The following is a 6,586-nucleotide window of genomic DNA, read 5'->3' as shown; positions in this document are numbered from 1 at the left end:
GAGGGGGGTAGGGTGCAGGTTCTGGCATCCCAGGGTGAGGAGAGTGTAGGAGGCTTACCTGTGCAAGGGATTCAAAAACAATCCCCAGCTGCTGCTGCTGCTACATGGTATATCCACCCCAGCTATTGCTCTTAAAGCAGCAGCATGGTGTCTGGGCACCAGGCTGCTGCTGCAAGAGCAATGTTGTGGGGCTGCTTTTGCTGCCAGGCCATGAACTTCACAGGGGTTGGGTCCAATTTTAGTGCTCCTCCTAAGCTGCTGCCCTTTTCACCCACCCCTAGTTATGCTACTGGGGAAAGGCCACAAGGGAAGGAGGACTCTACCATAGATGTTCTTTTTGGCATGTCTACATGGCTCCTGTAGAAGATCAGGCATGCCAGTGAGAAATAAGCCCTGATTACTTTTGAGGTTTGTCTCTTTCAGAAGACTGCGTGTACATATTCTTTTTGAGCTGATAGCAGCTTCCTTTGTCCCACTAGTAGAGCAGGGAGTTCTGAAACCCAGAGTTTTCCTCTGGGCATTGTAGCCTTGAGAGGCATTAGAATGTGCTCATCTGAAACCAACTCTTTTAGTATCTGAAGGGTTCCAGAGAAGTCCCATTTGGCTGGGATGGTTTAGTTGGGATGATCCTGCTTTGAGCAGGAGGTTAGACTAGATGACCTCCTGAGGTCTCTTCCAACCCTCATTTTCTATGATTCTAAAAGTGTTCTGGGCAGAGGAGAGAGCTATAATTTCTACCTTCACTATGACACAGGGTGTTCTGCCTTTTCTGATTGAAATTTCTATTTCTTTATAGAAGAAGAAATCTCTACCCAAGATTTCTAAGTGTTCCCATTTGGACACAGATTAAATACAAAACAGGGGACACATTAGTGATCAGAAATCTAGCTAGCTAACTACAGCTGCCTTAGGTCTTTTATTCTGTAAGATCGAGTGATATTGAGGTAGAGGCAGGGATGGGTAGGATGTGTATTTGTGGGGGGAGTGTTAGGGATTAAGTCAGATGAGAAGTCTGGCTCCCCTCTTATAAGAAAGAGGATTTATTAGTATTAAATGCATCTCTTTTAATGTGGGTGACTTAAAATGGAAATTCCTTCAGAAAAGGAATTTCCTATTAGCCAGCTGGGGGAGAAAAATAGGATAATGTATTCTTACCTGTGTGTGGCACTAGAAGGGATATGCTGGAACAGCATAACCCCAGTTGAGTATCAATGTTGATGTATTTCCAGAATTTTTATTTTTTCCTTTTCCTGGTAAAATCTGGATAATACCCAAATTCCTCCATGAGGATTTCTTTCATTGAAGGAGTACCACAAAGCCTATTTTTATGAAATAATTTATTGTCTCCATGGGTCCTTGGGGGCTTAGGGGGAAAAAAGTTCCTGTAAACAGGGTTTTATTTAGGGCTGGATCTGGGATGTATGTGACTGTTTCATGTGCCTTATTTAAGGGCAGATTAAAATCAGGGAACTATGAAACTGGGCTAAGGGGCCCAGTTCATTAAGTCATATGGCTTACTTTTTTTTTCACAAAAAGAAAGATTTGTCTACATGCATAAGTTGCACAACTTTACATTTGTTCAGGTACTAATTAATTACATCTGTGCAACCCTCTAGTGTGAATTAATTTGTTTATATCGTCATAGCTTGATCTTTTTAAACCAACCCCATATAAATCTTGACAAGCCAGCTTAGAAGCGACCATTCAAGGTTGTGGTACAACTTTATGTAAGTTCATGCCTGAGACAAGGTAACCATGTTTGTCTGGGGAAGTTGTGTAGTAAGCAACAACATGAAACTATAATGCAGTAGCTACTCTGCATTGACTGCACATCTTCGTGTGCAGCAACAAAGAAGTAGCTTATTCTACTTACTGTGAGCTAGTAGCATCTACCTGGGAAGTTACCAGGGTTCAGGTAGTGTGCTGTAAATTTACACCAGAGCTCACTTTGCTGCAACCTTCCCATGTAAACAAGGCCTTGGTTAAATTGATGGAACTTGTATGTGTAGCCAAGGCTTACCTTTCTAACCCTTGCTGTGAAGAAAACCTTGAAAATTAGAAGGAAGTGTGACTGATGCAGTGATGTCTGCTTGGAATCTGAGTAGTGGGAGCTGTGCCATTTGCCTTACTGGCTTTCTGGAGATCCCTGTCTGTTGCCCCAGCAAGGTGGAGGGGGGGGGGGGTTGTGATGCAGTGAAGGGATAGGGGATGTATGTGGTGCAGCAGGGGTAGTGTCATTTGGTGTGTGACCTCAGTTAAGTAAAGGATTGGGGGAATGCTGAATTCTGTGACTCCTGGGGGGGGGGGGGGGGTGCGAAAAGAGAGAGAGAGGCAGGGGTAGAAGAGAACAGGGTGCTTGATACTCGTTGTCCATTCATCCACCCAGGTAGATGAATATAACTGCTTGGTAAAGAAAAACCTGTATTGCATTCTCCCTCCCTTCAGGAGCTGGAAATGACCCCTGTTGTGGTTATCAATTATGTGAATTACAGTAGTCCCCAAGTACTCCTACAAAAAATTAGGCACTATGTAAAAATGAATCTGTTTCAGAGGTAGTGTTAAGGTGATGTGGTTAGAGATGACTCTGTCTTGAAGAACTTGCAATGTAAATGATGTTTTGTTTGTATCTTGTCCCTCCTTTTAAAATTCTGACAAAAGGGAGATAGATGCATATCTAATTAATAATGAAAGCAATCGTTCCTGCCCACCCTACTAAGGCAAGGCAGGGAGTATATTCCATTCATTGCACTGTACTAACCGGCCAGAAATTTTTGACCCGTGTTGGACCCTCAGGGAATGAGCAGATTTATGAGTTTTATCCTTTCTGATGTAGACTCTGAAATCAGTAATTCAAGTGGTAAATTTGGGGAGTATTTATCATCTATAGACGCACAAGAAGCTTACAGTCCTGCATCTATTCTTGAAGTCTACCCTCAGATCTGCAGATCACATGACTAGTTACAAGTCATTACTATTCCATCTAGCTATTGCTTCTTGTACATAACCGCAAGGGTAATGCAGGTCCTGGCCACAGCTCTACATTGCAGGGGGCTGTCACTTTAGCATTATTTTTGCCCTTGGCCCACTGGGTTAGGGACAGTCAGCACCTTGCCAGGCTGTTTCCATTAAGAAATTGATTATATATGTCACATTTTTTGTGTGTGCAATCCTATTTGTCTACAAAGAATTTGAATATGGATTTATTCTCTTGAATGCAGGAGAAGCAGAAAACACCAGGCAGTTTTCTTGCTTCTTTTTTCCAGAACTGTCTCCTGTGCCCCTAGTAGCTTAGGCCCTGATCTCTCTCAGCCCTCACAAATACTTTGTGCAAGTGCAGGTGTGCAAATCACAGCAACAACCTGTCAAGAACACAGTGTTCTGAAGTTTCTTGTTTAGGTTTAGTGCCTGCAACAGGCAGTGACAGACAATGGCAGCCTGCTTCCAGCTTCTGGTGACCAATACTTGTTCAGGTCTAATGCCAGGAGAGTATTTCCATATGATGTCCTTCCAAAGAATCCTGGCAGATTCTAGCTAATTCTTTCCACAAGGCATTAAAGTTTGGTAACAATGGCCCCTCAGGCCTCCACACTGGCTATTCTTGACCCCAACTCTTTCAATAATGGTCTCCGATTATGAAAAGCAATCAATCTTCAGAGATTGTATTTTGGGAGTGAGGACTGGGAAAGCGATGGGACTCATCAGGGAAACAGAATAGTAGAAAGCACAGAGTGTACCCACTTAGTCTAAAAATGAATGCCTAGCTAGCTGTCCTCCATTTCAGGATAAAAGTAATAAGAAAAAAAAACAAAAACAAAAACAAAAAAAAAAACAGGAAAAAATCCTGTTGAAAAATTATACAGATAGCATGTCTACCAGAGCACCCTTTACTCAAACATCTGGGAAAACATTCTTAGGGAAGGAATAGGACAGCAGAGAGAGTTGGATATATTTCTTTAGGATGGAAAGGAATCAAGTGTGTAGAAAAAAATCTGAATGTTTCTTACAGCCAGAGGGTTGAATTGTAGTCAGCTGGCTTACTTGGAAACAGCTCATGCAAGGGAAATTAATCTCCACTTGTTTCAAGTAATTTGTCAAGGGTGGGAATCTCTTCAGGAGAAGGTTATGACAACAAGGCAGCGTGGTAATATCAATTGCTGGGGGCAGATATTCTCTCTTCTCTTGTGGGCATTCTGTGTTTGCCTATCCTTTTCCTCCTCTTCCTTTAAGATGTAAAGGGAGCAAGTCGTCCTTATAGCAGTGGTTCACTGTTGACCAAGAGACCTTGTTTTCCAGAGTTACTCTGAATGTTACTGATCCTTCCATTTCATTTGCTTCTGTAAACCCCTATTTCAGGAACCACAGTTATGTAATAACCATAATTCTCTCTCTCTTAAACAGCAAATCTATTGAGAGGACTTTTTGTAGAACATTACATGTAAAATGCATAATAAAACACTGGAAGAAACATCTCCAAATTTTTTGGCAATGTCCCAGCTGAAATCCTTTTGTTTTGATACATGAAATATTTCAAGAATGAATTAGGAAGAGGTCCTGATTATACTTAAGTTAATGTAATGAAGATATTGCTTTAGACTTTTTCTAAATGAAGGTAGAACATTCTACAGGTGCTATTGCCAAAAAAAAAAATTACAACAGAAATGTGGTTCACAAAAATAAAAAGGAATGAAGCAAATTGAAAGATGTACTGTCTGTATTAGGTTGGCAGCTGAAATTTTTGAAGGAAGTCGGTCCAAACATGCATTAACGATCAAAACCAATTATTGTCACAACTCTGGTAGCAGCTCAGAGATCCATAGTAATCACTAACCTATGCCTCAATTCTCCCATACTCTCTTAAATGGAAATCCAGTGCATCTGCATAAAGCCTAAGCAATCAGGCTTTCTCTGGGTACATCAACTGGTGAGGTGAAATCCACCTCCCCCAGTCCAAGGCTAGGACCTGCACAGCACCTCCATATTCTTTGTAACTGCTAATCTACCACAGTCAACCGTTGGTGCTGGTTGCCCTGATGCCCCATGGGTACCTTTTTTCAAAATGCAGGTGATGTGCAGACATCATTTCATGGCTATTTGAGACTTGATCCTTGGCACTATCTTTATAAAGGGTATGTTAAATTGTACCAAATATATTGTGCTGACCCACTCACCTGTGGGGATTCATACCCTTGATCTGCATAACAGAGTCCCCTTTTGTAAAGTGAAGGTCACCCTCATACTGATGTTCGGCAAAAGGCAATCATATTAAAAACATAGAGGATGCTTTTGTCGCAAGATGTTCAGGATCACATAGTATAGCAAAGACAAAAAGATACTATGAGAAAAAAAAAAACTTGTGTATGTATGCCAGTGTTGCTTTTGCTTTAGCAGTGACACATGCATGTTTTTCCAGAGGGGAAGATTTTTTTCCCAGTAACATAGTGTCCTAAGTATGCTTATCAGGAAACACTGATGAAGTGTTAGCATTTACTTTGAGCAAAATAGCAACTTCAAGAATGGCTAGGTTCCTTCAACTTTTTCTTTGCTCCAAATACTGCTCATTATCTCGAACACTTATTTTGCTGGACCTTTTCTGGTAAACACAAAATTCTACTTGGCATAGCAATACTTGCTGAACACACAACAAATGTTCTGAAGGATTAAATGGCAAAGTAAGACATTGTCTTGAAAAAGATCCCTGGAACATCTTATGAAAAAATGGAACCATCCCTGCACCACTCAAGTCCCTCTTCAACTCTTAAAATTAGGGCATGAAATAGACTCACATGGGTGCATAGGCCTGCTGCTTGAAGATGAATTCATAGTGCTTAAAAAATAAAATGCATTGTTTATATCAGGGGTAGCCAACCTGTGGTGTGGGTACCACAAGTGGCACAGGCAGCCTTTGCATGTGGTGTGTAACAGATCAGGGAGGGGACACACAGCACAGTGGCAGATAGGGCAGGGAGCAGAAAGCAAAGGGGGTAGAATGGGCAGGGAACACTAAACTGGAAACAGAAAGCAGAGCTGCAAATTGGACAGGCGAAGAGGACTGTAGTAGCACTTGGCAAGGTGTGGGGCTAATTTATTTTATGCCTGCCAAAAAGATTGGCTCTCATCTGTTTATATTGTGGTAGCCTTTACAGCCTCAGTATACACCAGGACCCCATTGTGTTAGGTGCTGTACAAATGCAAAACAAAAAAGGCAGTGTGCTGCTGAGTGTTCTATTTAACTATAATGAGAACAAATTAATAACTAAAAAGCTAAGGTGACTTTTTGCCTTCTTTAAGCTCAAAACCAACCAGCCTCTTTTATGTTTCAGGGCTATGCAACTAGTGGCCTGTGGGCTGCACGCGACTAGCAAGGGATTAAGTTGTGGTCCCTGGGCTCTTGACAAACTGTTGCCCCTCCCCACCCTCTGCCCCATTGGTCCAGCTTCAGTAGCAGCCAAAGTCTTTGGGTTTCCCCTCCTTCTTCTAGCTGCCTCTGCCCCAGGAGGTGGGGCACTGCAACATGCTGCATGGGGAGCTGAGAGTGAGTCTCTGGTCATGTGTGCATGTGCATGCACGTGGTGGGGGGGCTAGGGGC

The sequence above is a fragment of the Crocodylus porosus genome, unplaced genomic scaffold (genome assembly GCF_001723895.1).
Source record: "Crocodylus porosus isolate Cpor-Errol unplaced genomic scaffold, CroPor_comp1, whole genome shotgun sequence".
Taxonomy (NCBI): Eukaryota; Metazoa; Chordata; order Crocodylia; family Crocodylidae; genus Crocodylus; species Crocodylus porosus.
The sequence above is the reverse complement of the archived record's forward strand: the minus strand, read 5'-3'. Positions refer to the sequence as shown.